Genomic DNA, 17,745 nt, shown 5'->3' with positions numbered 1-17,745 from the left:
CGGTGAACTCGACCACGGTCGGGGGAAAGGAGCCAGACAGAAGTCGGGCCCAGAGGCGCTGAGACTGGGGCAGCGTGGAGCACGGAAGCCGCGGTACAAACGGGCTGGGAGACGCAACGGCGTCGGGAGACAGCTAGACCGCGACCGGCGAAAAAGGCCGGGAGCTACCGAGGCCACGAGGCGCGGCGACCGGGATCATAAGGCGCGGAGACAATAAATAAATAAATAACTAAATAAACCGCGAAGAATCAGCCACAGCCCGGAGAGAAAAGGGCCGGGCTGAGGGAGGTCTGGGAGAGGCGTTTAAAGCCGCTGAGGGAGAGCTGCGCGAGCGGGAGAGACAGAGCCCGAGAGAGACCGAGCGAGAGCCGAGCGAGCGGGAGAGACAGAGCCCGAGAGAGAGCGAGCGAGAGCCGCGCGAACGGGAGAGACAGAGCCCGAGAGAGACCGAGCGAGAGCCGAGCGAGCGGGAGAGACAGAGCCCGAGAAAGAGCGAGCGAGAGCCGCGCGAGCGGGAGAGATAGAGCCCGAGAGAGACCGAGCGAGGTTCCGGCCAGCGGCTTACAGCAGCTGCCGTGAAGGACCAGGAGCTGGATCTGTCCGACGCCAACTGGTTGTCCCCAGCGCCGGTTGCCCCTGCCGAAAAGAAGAAGGGGGGGGGGAACAAGGAACGCGATCGGCTTTTCTAGCGCGCGCTTCAGAATAAACTGAAGCCGGCGCACAGGCTACAAACCCCGTAAACCAGCGGTCGTCGCCCGAGGACAAAGCTTACCCCTCCTACCAGAGGAAGAAATGCGGGAAGCCACCAGTTAGGCGGGGAAGAAGACAAGCACGAAACCGCCATCTTGAAAGTGGGCGGGGAAGAAGACAAGCGCGGGAAACCGCCATAAAAAAAAAAGAGTTAAAAAAGTTAAAGAAAAACTTTGTTATTGTTTCTTAAAAAAAAAATTGTGAAGATGCCTAAGCAGGGTAACATCAACAACTTTGATTCCGAGGTGGAAGATTGGGCCACGTATGTAGAACGCTTCGAGGTATATTGTAAGGTCAATAAGATAGCAAATTATGACAAAGCTCTAACCTTACTAAACTCATTGGGTGCGAAGACATACGGGTTATTGAAGCATCTTCTATCACCAGCTAAACCGGCGGATCAGTCTTTCGTTAATATTGTTGCTGTCCTGAAGGATCATTTGAACCCCACACCGCTGATGTTAGCGGAACGATCAAAATTTTACGGGAGAATGCAACTAAAAGAGGAAAGAAACGCGGAGTACTTGGTTGAACTGCGTAGGCTAGCAAAATACTGTCAGTTTGGGGAAAATCTGACAGAGGCACTGAGAGACAAGTTCGTGTGTGGGATGTCGAAGGAAGGAACACAAAAGCGACTGCTTGAAGAGAACGATCTTACACTTGATAAGGCTGTCCTTATTGCAGCATCGCACGAAGCCGCAGCGAGAGGCACGGCGGAAATGCAGCGGAAGACAACGGTACTCAGTGTGGATCAAATGACTTCGGGCACAACGAAATGTTATCGTTGTGGGAAGACAACACACGACCAGAACCAATGCTGGTTTCAAAACCAGGAATGTAGAAAATGTGGCAAGCTTGGTCGCATAGCTAAGGTATGCCGGTCAGGAAAGAAGACCAGCAATAATAAGTCACCGCAGAAGAAGTACAGAAAGGTACATAAGGTGACTGGGAAGAGTCCAGATGAACAGAATTTGGATTCAGACTCCAACAGCAAGGAACTGGGTAGTCTGAGGATTCACAATGTGAGTAAAGAAGCCGACCGACAAACTATCTGGGTCACACTACAGATTGCAAAAGTCCAAGTGAAGATGGAAGTGGACGGCGTTGACGGTCATGAACAAGCAAGATTACAAAAAGTTCTTCAAACATATTCCCCTACGGGATACGAAGACATTATTGAAGACATACACGGGGCATATAGTATACCCCATCAGAAAGATAAAAGTCAAGGTGAGACACAAGGGCAAAGATCACCAAGGAATGTACATGTATGTACTACCCGAGGGAGGTCCACCACTTCTGGGACAGGAGTGGATCAGGAAAATAAAGATAGACTGGCACTCCCTAAATGCAATGATGGTAGATTCCGGAAAGAAAGATGTCAAACCTGAACGATTGTCCAGAATATTGGACGAGGCTAAAGAGGTATTCCAGCAGGGACTGGGAACACTGAGAGGAATTAAGGCAAAAATCAAGATTGCAGAACATGCAAGCCCAAAATTTGTCAAGGCCAGATCGGTACCTTACGCGATACGACCTGCTGTGGAGGCAGAACTGGAACAGCTTGAACGTTCAGGGGTACTGTCTAAGGTGGACTGGAGTGAGTGGGCCACGCCCATTGTTCCCGTCATGAAGTCTTCATCAAGTAACAAGCCAGGGGGACCGGGAAATGTCCGCATCTGCGGAAACTTCAAGATCACAGTTAATCCAGTGCTTCACACGGTACCATACACGCTTCCGCGGATTGAGGATATCTTCGCTTCATTGTCTGGTGGGAAACACTTCACCAAGATAGACCTGGCACAAGCATACTTACAAATGGAAGTCGAGGAAGAGTCGCGCCAGTATCTCACAATCAACACGCACAGAGGCTTGTATCGTTATAATAGACTGCTTTTTGGAGTAGCTTCGGCTCCAGCAATTTGGCAGAGGGCCATGGAGCAGGTCTTACAGGGTATCCCAAGCACGCAGTGTTACTTGGACGATATCCTGATTACGGGAGAAGGCGAGGAGGAACACCTCACAAATTTGAAACTGGTGCTCACCAGGTTGAAGGAATATGGCCTTCGAGTTAATCGCCAGAAATGTGAGTTCTTCCAGAAACGGATCTCGTACTGCGGTCATGACATTGACCAAGAGGGGCTGCACAAGTCGCCTGACAAGATAGAAGCTGTCGTGAAGGCCCCCGCTCCGGAAAATGTATCACAGTTGAGATCGTTTCTGGGGTTGATTAATTACTACCACAAGTTTCTGCCAAATCTATCCACGGTGCTGCATCCGCTGAATGCTCTGTTGCGGAAAGAACTACCATGGAAGTGGAGCGAGGACTGTAAGAAGGCCTTTCGCAGAAGCAAGGCGTTGATTACCTCTGAGGAAGTGTTGGCTCATTTCAACCCAACGTTACCTCTTCGTCTAGCTTGTGATGCTTCCCCTTATGGAATTGGAGCAGTACTTTCACACAAGTTACCAAATGGCTCGGAAAGGCCAGTCGCATTTGCGTCCCGATCATTGACCTCCGCTGAGCGAAATTATGCTCAGATAGACAGGGAGGCTCTCAGCATTGTGTGGGGAGTAAAGAAATTCAACCATTACCTGCAGGGCAAGAAATTCACATTGCTGACAGACCATCAGCCGTTGGTGTCCATATTCAACCCTAACAAGGCCGTTTCCACTATGACAGCGCAAAGGCTACAGAGGTGGTCCGTGTTACTCGGGGCACACCAATATGACATCGAATACAAAAGGTCCAAACAGCATGGAAATGCTGATGGGTTATCACGCCTACCGTTGCCAGTAGTAGAAGAGGCGGCTACAGTGGACCCAGTAGAGATGTTCCACTCATCCATAGTGGAATGTCTACCAGTTACAAATTCGATGATCGAAAATGAAACAAGAAATGACCCGACTCTCTCACGAGTCTACGATTTAACGGTGGAGGGATGGCCAGCACATGGCGAACCAATGCTGCCAACATTCTCACAAAGAAGAGAACAGCTGTCAGTGTGCCGAGGAACCTTGATGTGTGGATCTAGAGTGGTGATTCCACCCAAACTCCAGCATAAAGTGCTAAAGGAGCTTCACGAGGGGCATCTGGGTGGAGTGAAAATGAAGAACCTAGCCAGAGCTTTTGTGTGGTGGCCAGGTATTGATGGAGACATCGAAGAAATAACCAGGAGCTGTCTAGGATGCCAGAAGGTCCAAAACGCCCCACCACAAGCTCCTCTGCATCCATGGGAGTGGCCCTCATCTCCATGGCAAAGGGTACATATCGACTTTGTTGGTCCATTTATGGACTCAATGTTTTTAATCGCGGTGGATGCACACTCCAAGTGGCCGGAGGTAATAAAGATGTCCTCCACCACCACGGAAAAAACCATCACAGTATTAAGGACCATATTTGCCAGGAATGGGCTGCCGGAACAGATCTGTTCTGATAATGGACCGCAATTTGTGTCCGAAGAATTCAGGAAGTTCTTAAAACGCAATGGGGTCAAGCACTACACGTCCGCCCCATACCATCCCGCCACCAATGGATTAGCTGAAAGGTTTGTCCAGACCTTCAAGAAGGCCATAAAGGCCATGGATAATGAAGACATAAACCTACAACATAAGGTAGATAACTTCTTGTTGGCGTACAGTGCAGCACTCCCTCAGTACTGTCCCTCCGATAGTGCAGCGCTCCCTCAGTACTGCCCCTCCAAAAGTGCAGTGCTCCCTCAGTACTGCCCCGCAAAAGTGCAGCGCTCCCACAGTACTGCCCCTCCGACACTGCAGCTCTGCCTCAGTACCGCACCCCGACAGTGCAGCGCTCCCTCAGTACCACCCCTCCGACAGTGCAGCTCTCCCTCAGTACCGCTCCTCCGACAGTGCAGCGCTCCCTCAGTACCGCCCTCAGACAATGCGACGCTCCCTCAGTACCGCCCCTCTGACAGTGCAGCTCTCCCTCAGTACCGCCCGACAGTGCAGCACTCCCTCAGCACTGCCTCTCCGACAGTGCAGCGCTCCCTCAGTACTGCCTCTCTGACAGTGCAGCGCTCCCTCAGTACTGCCCCTCCGACAGTGCAGCACTCCCTCAGTACTGCCCCTCCGACAGTGCAGCACACCCTCAGTACCGCCCATCCGACAGTGCAGCGCTCTCTCAGTACCGCCCCTCCGACAGTGCAGCTCTCCCTCAGTACCGCTCCTCCGACAGTGCAGCTCTCCCTCAGTACCGCCCCCGACAGTGCAGCACTCCCTCAGTACTGCCCCTCCGACAGCGCAGCGCTCCCTCAGTACTGCCCCTCTGACAGTGCAGTGCTCCCTCAGTACTGCCTCTCCGACACTGCAGCTCTGCCTCAGTACCGCACCCCGACAGTGCAGCGCTCTCTCAGTACCGCCCCTCCGACAGTGCAGTGCTCCCACAGTGCCGCCCTCCGACAATGTGGCGCTCCCTCAGTACTGCCCTTCTGACAGTGCAGCTCTCCCTCAGTACTGCCCCTCCGACACTGCAGCTCTCCCTCAGTACCGACCCCCGACAGTGCAGCACTCCCTCAGTACTGCCCCTCTGACAGTGCAGTGCTCCCTCAGTACTGCCCCTCTGACAGTGCAGCGCTCCCTCAGTACTGCCCCTCCGACAGTGCAGCACTCCCTCAGTACTGCCCCTCCGACAGTGCAGCGCTCCCTCAGTACTGCCCCTCCGACAGTGCAGCGCTCCCTCAGTACAACCCCTCCGACAGTGCAGCTCTCCCTCAGTAATGCCCCTCTGACAGTGCAGCGCTCCCTCAGTACTGACCCTCCAACAGTGCAGCTCTCCCTGAGTATTGCCCCTTCGACTGTGCAGCCCTCCCTCAGTACTGCCCCGCACACAGTGCAGCACTCCCTCAGTACTGACCCTCCGATAGTGCAGCTTTCCCTCAGTACTGCGCCTCCTACAGTGCAGCACTCCCTCAGTATTACCCCTCGAAAAGTGCAGCGTGCCCTCAGTACTGCCCCTCCCACAGTGCAGCACTCCCTCAGTACTGCCCCTCCGACACTGCAGCTCTGCCTCAGTACCGCACCCCGACAGTGCAGCGCTCCCTCAGTACCACCCCTCTGACAGTGCAGCTCTCCCTCGGTACCGCTCCTCCGACAGTGCAGTGTTCCCTCAGTACTGCCCCTCCGACAGTGCAGTGCTCCCTCAGTACTGCCCCTCCGACAGTGCAGCGCTCCCTCAGTACTGCCCCTGCCACAGTGCAGCACTCCCTCAGTACTGTCCCTCCGACACTTCAATGCTCCCTCAGTACCACCCCTCCAACAGTGCAGCGCTCCCTCAGTACCACCCCTCCGACAGTGCAGCGCTCCCTCAGTACCACCCCTCCGACAATGCGGCGCTCCCTCAGTACCGCCCCTCTGACAGTGCAGCTCCCCCTCAGTACCGCCCCCCGACAGTGCAGCGCTCCCTCAGTGCCGCCCCTCCGACAGTGCAGCACTCCCTCAGTACTGCCCCCTCCGACAGTGCAGTGCTCCCTCAGTACTGCCCCTCCGACAGTGCAGCGCTCCCTCAGTGCTGTCCCTCAGACTGTGCAGCGCTCCCTCCCTACTGCCCCTCCGACAGTTCAGTGCTCCCTCAGTACCGCCCCTCCGACAGTGCAGCGCTCCCTCAGTACTGCCCCTCTGACAGTGCAGCTCTCCCTCAGTACTGCCCCTCCGACAATGCAGTGCTCCCTCAGTACTGCCCCTCCGACAGTGCAGCGCTCCCTCAGTACTGCCCCTCCGACCGTGCAGCTCTCCCTCAGTAATGCCCCTCTGACAGTGCAGCGCTCCCTCAGTACTGCCCCTCCGACAGTGCAGCTCTCCCTCAGTAATGCCCCTCTGACAGTGCAGTGCTCCTTCAGTACTGCCCCTTCGACAGTGCAGTGCTCCCTCAGTACTGTCCCTCCGACAGTGCAACTCTCCCTTAGTACTGCCCCTTCGACAGTGCAGCACTCCCTCAGTACTGCCCCTCCGACAGTGCAGCGCTCCCTCAGTACCGCTCCTCCGACAGTGCAGCACTCCCTCAGTACTGCCCCTCCGACAGTGCAGCACTCCCTCAGTACCGCCCATCCGACAGTGCAGCGCTCTCTCAGTACCGCCCCTCCGACAGTGTAGCTCTCCCTCAGTACCGCCCATCCGACAGTGCAGCGCTCTCTCAGTACCGCCCCTCCGACAGTGCAGTGCTCCCTCAGTACTGTCCCTCCGACAGTGCAACTCTCCCTTAGTACTGCCCCTTCGACAGTGCAGCACTCCCTCAGTACTGCCCCTCCGACAGTGCAGTGCTCCCTCTGTATTGCCCCTCCGACAGTGCAGCACTCCCTCAGTATTGCCCCTCCCACAGTACAGTGCTCCCTCAGTACAGCCCCTCCCACAGTGCTGCAACCCCTCAGTACAGTCCCTCCGACAGTGCAGCGCTCCCTCACTACTGCCCCGCGACAGTGCAGCCCTCCCTCAGTACCACCCCTCCGACAGTGCAGCTCTCCCTCAGTACTGCCCCTCTGACAGTGCAGCACTCCCTCAGTATCGCTCCTCCGACAGTGCAGCTCTCCCCCAGTAATGCCGCTCTGACAGTGCAGCGCTCCCTCAGAACTGACCCTCCAACAGTGCAGCTCTCCCTCAGTATTGCCACTTTGACTGTGCAGCCCTCCCTCAGTACTGCCCCGCCCATAGTGCAGCACTCCCTCAGTACTGAACTTCCGACAGTGCAGCTTTCCCTCAGTACTGCGCCTCCTACAGTGCAGCACTCCCTCAGTACTGCCCCTCGAAAAGTGCAGTGCACCATCAGTACTGCCCCTCCCACAGTGCAGGACTCCCTCAGTACTGCTCCTCAGACAGTGCAGCGCTCCCTCAGTAGTGCCCCTCCGATAGTGCAGCGCTCCCTCAGTACTGCCCCTCCAAAAGTTCAGTGCTCCCTCAGTACTGCCCCTCCGACAGTGCAGGACTCCCTCAGTACTGCTCCTCAGACTGTGCAGCGCTCCCTCAGTACTGACCCTCTGACAGTGCTGCGCTCCCTCAGTATTGCCCCTTCGACTGTGCAGCCCTCCCTCAGTATTGCCCCTCCCACAGTGCAGAGCTCCCTCAATACTGCCCCTTCCACAGTGCAGAGTTCCCTCAGTACTGCCCCTCTGACAGGAAAGCGCGCCCTCAGTACTGCCCTTCCGACATTGCAGCGCGCCCTCAGTACTGTCCCTCTGACAGTGCAGCATTCCCTCAGTGCTGTCCCTCCGACAGTGCAGCACTCCCTCAGCACTGCCCCTCCAACAGTGCAGCGCTCCCTCAGTACTGCCCCTCCGACAGTGCAGCACTCCCTCAGTATCGCTCCTCCGACAGTGCAGCTCTCCCCCAGTAATGCCCCTCTGACAGTGCAGCGCTCCCTCAGAACTGACCCTCCAACAGTGCAGCTCTCCCTCAGTATTGCCACTTTGACTGTGCAGCCCTCCCTCAGTACTGCCCCGCCCATAGTGCAGCACTCCCTCAGTACTGAACTTCCGACAGTGCAGCTTTCCCTCAGTACTGCGCCTCCTACAGTGCAGCACTCCCTCAGTACTGCCCCTCGAAAAGTGCAGTGCACCATCAGTACTGCCCCTCCCACAGTGCAGGACTCCCTCAGTACTGCTCCTCAGACAGTGCAGCGCTCCCTCAGTAGTGCCCCTCCGATAGTGCAGCGCTCCCTCAGTACTGCCCCTCCAAAAGTTCAGTGCTCCCTCAGTACTGCCCCTCCGACAGTGCAGGACTCCCTCAGTACTGCTCCTCAGACAGTGCAGCGCTCCCTCAGTAGTGCCCCTCCGACAGTGCAGCGCTCCCTCCGTACTGACCCTCTGACAGTGCTGCGCTCCCTCAGTATTGCCCCTTCGACTGTGCAGCCCTCCCTCAGTATTGCCCCTCCCACAGTGCAGAGCTCCCTCAATACTGCCCCTTCCACAGTGCAGAGTTCCCTCAGTACTGCCCCTCTGACAGGTAAGCGCGCCCTCAGTACTGCCCTTCCGACATTGCAGCGCGCCCTCAGTTCTGTCCCTCTGACAGTGCAGCATTCCCTCAGTGCTGTCCCTCCGACAGTGCAGCGCTCCCTCAGTACTGCCCCTCTGACAGGTAAGCGCTCCCTCAGTACTGCCCCTCCGAAAGTGCAGTGCTCCCTCAGTACTGCTCCTTCGACAGTGCAGCATTCCCTCAGTACTGTCCCTCCGACAGTGCAGCACTCCCTCAGCACTGCCACTCCGACAGTGCAGTGCTCCCTGATTATTTCCCCTCCCACACTGCAGTGCCCCCTCAGTACAGCCCCTCCCACAGTGCAGCAATCCCTCAGAACAGTCCCTCCAACAGTGCAACGCTCCCTGATTACTGCCCCTCCCACAGTGCAGTGCTCCCTCAGTACAGCCCCTCCCACAGTGCAGCAATCCCTCAGTACAGTCCCTCCGACGGTGCAGCACTCCCTCAGTATTGCCCCTGCGACAGTGCAGCCCTCCCTCAGTACTGCCCCTCCGACAGTGCAGCACTCCCTCAGTACTGCCCCCTCCGACAGTGCAGTGCTCCCTCAGTACTGCCCCTCCGACAGTGCAGCGCTCCCTCAGTGCTGTCCCTCAGACTGTGCAGCGCTCCCTCCCTACTGCCCCTCCGACAGTTCAGTGCTCCCTCAGTACCCGCCCCTCCGACAGTGCAGCGCTCCCTCAGTACTGCCCCTCTGACAGTGCAGCTCTCCCTCAGTACTGCCCCTCCGACAATGCAGTGCTCCCTCAGTACTGCCCCTCCGACAGTGCAGCGCTCCCTCAGTACTGCCCCTCCGACCGTGCAGCTCTCCCTCAGTAATGCCCCTCTGACAGTGCAGCGCTCCCTCAGTACTGCCCCTCCGACAGTGCAGCTCTCCCTCAGTAATGCCCCTCTGACAGTGCAGTGCTCCTTCAGTACTGCCCCTTCGACAGTGCAGTGCTCCCTCAGTACTGTCCCTCCGACAGTGCAACTCTCCCTTAGTACTGCCCCTTCGACAGTGCAGCACTCCCTCAGTACTGCCCCTCCGACAGTGCAGCGCTCCCTCAGTACCGCTCCTCCGACAGTGCAGCACTCCCTCAGTACTGCCCCTCCGACAGTGCAGCACTCCCTCAGTACCCGCCCATCCGACAGTGCAGCGCTCTCTCAGTACCCGCCCCTCCGACAGTGTAGCTCTCCCTCAGTACCGCCCATCCGACAGTGCAGCGCTCTCTCAGTACCGCCCCTCCGACAGTGCAGTGCTCCCTCAGTACTGTCCCTCCGACAGTGCAACTCTCCCTTAGTACTGCCCCTTCGACAGTGCAGCACTCCCTCAGTACTGCCCCTCCGACAGTGCAGTGCTCCCTCTGTATTGCCCCTCCGACAGTGCAGCACTCCCTCAGTATTGCCCCTCCCACAGTACAGTGCTCCCTCAGTACAGCCCCTCCCACAGTGCTGCAATCCCTCAGTACAGTCCCTCCGACAGTGCAGCGCTCCCTCACTACTGCCCCGCGACAGTGCAGCCCTCCCTCAGTACCACCCCTCCGACAGTGCAGCTCTCCCTCAGTACTGCCCCTCTGACAGTGCAGCACTCCCTGAGTATCGCTCCTCCGACAGTGCAGCTCTCCCCCAGTAATGCCGCTCTGACAGTGCAGCGCTCCCTCAGAACTGACCCTCCAACAGTGCAGCTCTCCCTCAGTATTGCCACTTTGACTGTGCAGCCCTCCCTCAGTACTGCCCCGCCCATAGTGCAGCACTCCCTCAGTACTGAACTTCCGACAGTGCAGCTTTCCCTCAGTACTGCGCCTCCTACAGTGCAGCACTCCCTCAGTACTGCCCCTCGAAAAGTGCAGTGCACCATCAGTACTGCCCCTCCCACAGTGCAGGACTCCCTCAGTACTGCTCCTCAGACAGTGCAGCGCTCCCTCAGTAGTGCCCCTCCGATAGTGCAGCGCTCCCTCAGTACTGCCCCTCCAAAAGTTCAGTGCTCCCTCAGTACTGCCCCTCCGACAGTGCAGGACTCCCTCAGTACTGCTCCTCAGACTGTGCAGCGCTCCCTCAGTACTGACCCTCTGACAGTGCTGCGCTCCCTCAGTATTGCCCCTTCGACTGTGCAGCCCTCCCTCAGTATTGCCCCTCCCACAGTGCAGAGCTCCCTCAATACTGCCCCTTCCACAGTGCAGAGTTCCCTCAGTACTGCCCCTCTGACAGGTAAGCGCGCCCTCAGTACTGCCCTTCCGACATTGCAGCGCGCCCTCAGTACTGTCCCTCTGACAGTGCAGCATTCCCTCAGTGCTGTCCCTCCGACAGTGCAGCACTCCCTCAGCACTGCCCCTCCAACAGTGCAGCGCTCCCTCAGTACTGCCCCTCCGACAGTGCAGCACTCCCTCAGTATCGCTCCTCCGACAGTGCAGCTCTCCCCCAGTAATGCCCCTCTGACAGTGCAGCGCTCCCTCAGAACTGACCCTCCAACAGTGCAGCTCTCCCTCAGTATTGCCACTTTGACTGTGCAGCCCTCCCTCAGTACTGCCCCGCCCATAGTGCAGCACTCCCTCAGTACTGAACTTCCGACAGTGCAGCTTTCCCTCAGTACTGCGCCTCCTACAGTGCAGCACTCCCTCAGTACTGCCCCTCGAAAAGTGCAGTGCACCATCAGTACTGCCCCTCCCACAGTGCAGGACTCCCTCAGTACTGCTCCTCAGACAGTGCAGCGCTCCCTCAGTAGTGCCCCTCCGATAGTGCAGCGCTCCCTCAGTACTGCCCCTCCAAAAGTTCAGTGCTCCCTCAGTACTGCCCCTCCGACAGTGCAGGACTCCCTCAGTACTGCTCCTCAGACAGTGCAGCGCTCCCTCAGTAGTGCCCCTCCGACAGTGCAGCGCTCCCTCCGTACTGACCCTCTGACAGTGCTGCGCTCCCTCAGTATTGCCCCTTCGACTGTGCAGCCCTCCCTCAGTATTGCCCCACCCACAGTGCAGAGCTCCCTCAATACTGCCCCTCCGACCGTGCAGCTCTCCCTCAGTAATGCCCCTCTGACAGTGCAGCGCTCCCTCAGTACTGCCCCTCCGACAGTGCAGCTCTCCCTCAGTAATGCCCCTCTGACAGTGCAGTGCTCCTTCAGTACTGCCCCTTCGACAGTGCAGTGCTCCCTCAGTACTGTCCCTCCGACAGTGCAACTCTCCCTTAGTACTGCCCCTTCGACAGTGCAGCACTCCCTCAGTACTGCCCCTCCGACAGTGCAGCGCTCCCTCAGTACCGCTCCTCCGACAGTGCAGCACTCCCTCAGTACTGCCCCTCCGACAGTGCAGCACTCCCTCAGTACCGCCCATCCGACAGTGCAGCGCTCTCTCAGTACCGCCCCTCCGACAGTGTAGCTCTCCCTCAGTACCGCCCATCCGACAGTGCAGCGCTCTCTCAGTACCGCCCCTCCGACAGTGCAGTGCTCCCTCAGTACTGTCCCTCCGACAGTGCAACTCTCCCTTAGTACTGCCCCTTCGACAGTGCAGCACTCCCTCAGTACTGCCCCTCCGACAGTGCAGTGCTCCCTCTGTATTGCCCCTCCGACAGTGCAGCACTCCCTCAGTATTGCCCCTCCCACAGTACAGTGCTCCCTCAGTACAGCCCCTCCCACAGTGCTGCAATCCCTCAGTACAGTCCCTCCGACAGTGCAGCGCTCCCTCACTACTGCCCCGCGACAGTGCAGCCCTCCCTCAGTACCACCCCTCCGACAGTGCAGCTCTCCCTCAGTACTGCCCCTCTGACAGTGCAGCACTCCCTGAGTATCGCTCCTCCGACAGTGCAGCTCTCCCCCAGTAATGCCGCTCTGACAGTGCAGCGCTCCCTCAGAACTGACCCTCCAACAGTGCAGCTCTCCCTCAGTATTGCCACTTTGACTGTGCAGCCCTCCCTCAGTACTGCCCCGCCCATAGTGCAGCACTCCCTCAGTACTGAACTTCCGACAGTGCAGCTTTCCCTCAGTACTGCGCCTCCTACAGTGCAGCACTCCCTCAGTACTGCCCCTCGAAAAGTGCAGTGCACCATCAGTACTGCCCCTCCCACAGTGCAGGACTCCCTCAGTACTGCTCCTCAGACAGTGCAGCGCTCCCTCAGTAGTGCCCCTCCGATAGTGCAGCGCTCCCTCAGTACTGCCCCTCCAAAAGTTCAGTGCTCCCTCAGTACTGCCCCTCCGACAGTGCAGGACTCCCTCAGTACTGCTCCTCAGACTGTGCAGCGCTCCCTCAGTACTGACCCTCTGACAGTGCTGCGCTCCCTCAGTATTGCCCCTTCGACTGTGCAGCCCTCCCTCAGTATTGCCCCTCCCACAGTGCAGAGCTCCCTCAATACTGCCCCTTCCACAGTGCAGAGTTCCCTCAGTACTGCCCCTCTGACAGGTAAGCGCGCCCTCAGTACTGCCCTTCCGACATTGCAGCGCGCCCTCAGTACTGTCCCTCTGACAGTGCAGCATTCCCTCAGTGCTGTCCCTCCGACAGTGCAGCACTCCCTCAGCACTGCCCCTCCAACAGTGCAGCGCTCCCTCAGTACTGCCCCTCCGACAGTGCAGCACTCCCTCAGTATCGCTCCTCCGACAGTGCAGCTCTCCCCCAGTAATGCCCCTCTGACAGTGCAGCGCTCCCTCAGAACTGACCCTCCAACAGTGCAGCTCTCCCTCAGTATTGCCACTTTGACTGTGCAGCCCTCCCTCAGTACTGCCCCGCCCATAGTGCAGCACTCCCTCAGTACTGAACTTCCGACAGTGCAGCTTTCCCTCAGTACTGCGCCTCCTACAGTGCAGCACTCCCTCAGTACTGCCCCTCGAAAAGTGCAGTGCACCATCAGTACTGCCCCTCCCACAGTGCAGGACTCCCTCAGTACTGCTCCTCAGACAGTGCAGCGCTCCCTCAGTAGTGCCCCTCCGATAGTGCAGCGCTCCCTCAGTACTGCCCCTCCAAAAGTTCAGTGCTCCCTCAGTACTGCCCCTCCGACAGTGCAGGACTCCCTCAGTACTGCTCCTCAGACAGTGCAGCGCTCCCTCAGTAGTGCCCCTCCGACAGTGCAGCGCTCCCTCCGTACTGACCCTCTGACAGTGCTGCGCTCCCTCAGTATTGCCCCTTCGACTGTGCAGCCCTCCCTCAGTATTGCCCCACCCACAGTGCAGAGCTCCCTCAATACTGCCCCTTCCACAGTGCAGAGTTCCCTCAGTACTGCCCCTCTGACAGGTAAGCGCGCCCTCAGTACTGCCCTTCCGACATTGCAGCGCGCCCTCAGTTCTGTCCCTCTGACAGTGCAGCATTCGCTCAGTGCTGTCCCTCCGACAGTGCAGCGCTCCCTCAGTACTGCCCCTCTGACAGGTAAGCGCTCCCTCAGTACTGCCCCTCCGAAAGTGCAGTGCTCCCTCAGTACTGCTCCTTCGACAGTGCAGCATTCCCTCAGTACTGTCCCTCCGACAGTGCAGCACTCCCTCAGCACTGCCCCTCCGACAGTGCAGTGCTCCCTGATTATTTCCCCTCCCACACTGCAGTGCCCCCTCAGTACAGCCCCTCCCACAGTGCAGCAATCCCTCAGAACAGTCCCTCCAACAGTGCAACGCTCCCTGATTACTGCCCCTCCCACAGTGCAGTGCTCCCTCAGTACTGCCCCGCAAAAGTGCAGCGCTCCCACAGTACTGCCCCTCCGACACTGCAGCTCTGCCTCAGTACCGCACCCCGACAGTGCAGCGCTCCCTCAGTACCACCCCTCCGACAGTGCAGCTCTCCCTCAGTACCGCTCCTCCGACAGTGCAGCGCTCCCTCAGTACCGCCCTCAGACAATGCGACGCTCCCTCAGTACCGCCCCTCTGACAGTGCAGCTCTCCCTCAGTACCGCCCGACAGTGCAGCACTCCCTCAGCACTGCCTCTCCGACAGTGCAGCGCTCCCTCAGTACTGCCTCTCTGACAGTGCAGCGCTCCCTCAGTACTGCCCCTCCGACAGTGCAGCACTCCCTCAGTACTGCCCCTCCGACAGTGCAGCACACCCTCAGTACCGCCCATCCGACAGTGCAGCGCTCTCTCAGTACCGCCCCTCCGACAGTGCAGCTCTCCCTCAGTACCGCTCCTCCGACAGTGCAGCTCTCCCTCAGTACCGCCCCCGACAGTGCAGCACTCCCTCAGTACTGCCCCTCCGACAGCGCAGCGCTCCCTCAGTACTGCCCCTCTGACAGTGCAGTGCTCCCTCAGTACTGCCTCTCCGACACTGCAGCTCTGCCTCAGTACCGCACCCCGACAGTGCAGCGCTCTCTCAGTACCGCCCCTCCGACAGTGCAGTGCTCCCACAGTGCCGCCCTCCGACAATGTGGCGCTCCCTCAGTACTGCCCTTCTGACAGTGCAGCTCTCCCTCAGTACTGCCCCTCCGACACTGCAGCTCTCCCTCAGTACCGACCCCCGACAGTGCAGCACTCCCTCAGTACTGCCCCTCTGACAGTGCAGTGCTCCCTCAGTACTGCCCCTCTGACAGTGCAGCGCTCCCTCAGTACTGCCCCTCCGACAGTGCAGCACTCCCTCAGTACTGCCCCTCCGACAGTGCAGCGCTCCCTCAGTACTGCCCCTCCGACAGTGCAGCGCTCCCTCAGTACAACCCCTCCGACAGTGCAGCTCTCCCTCAGTAATGCCCCTCTGACAGTGCAGCGCTCCCTCAGTACTGACCCTCCAACAGTGCAGCTCTCCCTGAGTATTGCCCCTTCGACTGTGCAGCCCTCCCTCAGTACTGCCCCGCACACAGTGCAGCACTCCCTCAGTACTGACCCTCCGATAGTGCAGCTTTCCCTCAGTACTGCGCCTCCTACAGTGCAGCACTCCCTCAGTATTACCCCTCGAAAAGTGCAGCGTGCCCTCAGTACTGCCCCTCCCACAGTGCAGCACTCCCTCAGTACTGCCCCTCCGACACTGCAGCTCTGCCTCAGTACCGCACCCCGACAGTGCAGCGCTCCCTCAGTACCACCCCTCTGACAGTGCAGCTCTCCCTCGGTACCGCTCCTCCGACAGTGCAGTGTTCCCTCAGTACTGCCCCTCCGACAGTGCAGTGCTCCCTCAGTACTGCCCCTCCGACAGTGCAGCGCTCCCTCAGTACTGCCCCTGCCACAGTGCAGCACTCCCTCAGTACTGTCCCTCCGACACTTCAATGCTCCCTCAGTACCACCCCTCCAACAGTGCAGCGCTCCCTCAGTACCACCCCTCCGACAGTGCAGCGCTCCCTCAGTACCACCCCTCCGACAATGCGGCGCTCCCTCAGTACCGCCCCTCTGACAGTGCAGCTCCCCCTCAGTACCGCCCCCCGACAGTGCAGCGCTCCCTCAGTGCCGCCCCTCCGACAGTGCAGCACTCCCTCAGTACTGCCCCCTCCGACAGTGCAGTGCTCCCTCAGTACTGCCCCTCCGACAGTGCAGCGCTCCCTCAGTGCTGTCCCTCAGACTGTGCAGCGCTCCCTCCCTACTGCCCCTCCGACAGTTCAGTGCTCCCTCAGTACCGCCCCTCCGACAGTGCAGCGCTCCCTCAGTACTGCCCCTCTGACAGTGCAGCTCTCCCTCAGTACTGCCCCTCCGACAATGCAGTGCTCCCTCAGTACTGCCCCTCCGACAGTGCAGCGCTCCCTCAGTACTGCCCCTCCGACCGTGCAGCTCTCCCTCAGTAATGCCCCTCTGACAGTGCAGCGCTCCCTCAGTACTGCCCCTCCGACAGTGCAGCTCTCCCTCAGTAATGCCCCTCTGACAGTGCAGTGCTCCTTCAGTACTGCCCCTTCGACAGTGCAGTGCTCCCTCAGTACTGTCCCTCCGACAGTGCAACTCTCCCTTAGTACTGCCCCTTCGACAGTGCAGCACTCCCTCAGTACTGCCCCTCCGACAGTGCAGCGCTCCCTCAGTACCGCTCCTCCGACAGTGCAGCACTCCCTCAGTACTGCCCCTCCGACAGTGCAGCACTCCCTCAGTACCGCCCATCCGACAGTGCAGCGCTCTCTCAGTACCCGCCCCTCCGACAGTGTAGCTCTCCCTCAGTACCGCCCATCCGACAGTGCAGCGCTCTCTCAGTACCGCCCCTCCGACAGTGCAGTGCTCCCTCAGTACTGTCCCTCCGACAGTGCAACTCTCCCTTAGTACTGCCCCTTCGACAGTGCAGCACTCCCTCAGTACTGCCCCTCCGACAGTGCAGTGCTCCCTCTGTATTGCCCCTCCGACAGTGCAGCACTCCCTCAGTATTGCCCCTCCCACAGTACAGTGCTCCCTCAGTACAGCCCCTCCCACAGTGCTGCAATCCCTCAGTACAGTCCCTCCGACAGTGCAGCGCTCCCTCACTACTGCCCCGCGACAGTGCAGCCCTCCCTCAGTACCACCCCTCCGACAGTGCAGCTCTCCCTCAGTACTGCCCCTCTGACAGTGCAGCACTCCCTCAGTATCGCTCCTCCGACAGTGCAGCTCTCCCCCAGTAATGCCGCTCTGACAGTGCAGCGCTCCCTCAGAACTGACCCTCCAACAGTGCAGCTCTCCCTCAGTATTGCCACTTTGACTGTGCAGCCCTCCCTCAGTACTGCCCCGCCCATAGTGCAGCACTCCCTCAGTACTGAACTTCCGACAGTGCAGCTTTCCCTCAGTACTGCGCCTCCTACAGTGCAGCACTCCCTCAGTACTGCCCCTCGAAAAGTGCAGTGCACCATCAGTACTGCCCCTCCCACAGTGCAGGACTCCCTCAGTACTGCTCCTCAGACAGTGCAGCGCTCCCTCAGTAGTGCCCCTCCGATAGTGCAGCGCTCCCTCAGTACTGCCCCTCCAAAAGTTCAGTGCTCCCTCAGTACTGCCCCTCCGACAGTGCAGGACTCCCTCAGTACTGCTCCTCAGACTGTGCAGCGCTCCCTCAGTACTGACCCTCTGACAGTGCTGCGCTCCCTCAGTATTGCCCCTTCGACTGTGCAGCCCTCCCTCAGTATTGCCCCTCCCACAGTGCAGAGCTCCCTCAATACTGCCCCTTCCACAGTGCAGAGTTCCCTCAGTACTGCCCCTCTGACAGGAAAGCGCGCCCTCAGT

This window comes from Somniosus microcephalus, chromosome 9, assembly GCF_052327205.1.
Source record: "Somniosus microcephalus isolate GS21.2 chromosome 9, FLI_Smic_1.0, whole genome shotgun sequence".
In the NCBI taxonomy this organism is placed as follows: domain Eukaryota; kingdom Metazoa; phylum Chordata; class Chondrichthyes; order Squaliformes; family Somniosidae; genus Somniosus; species Somniosus microcephalus.
Note: the sequence above shows the minus strand (reverse complement) of the source record.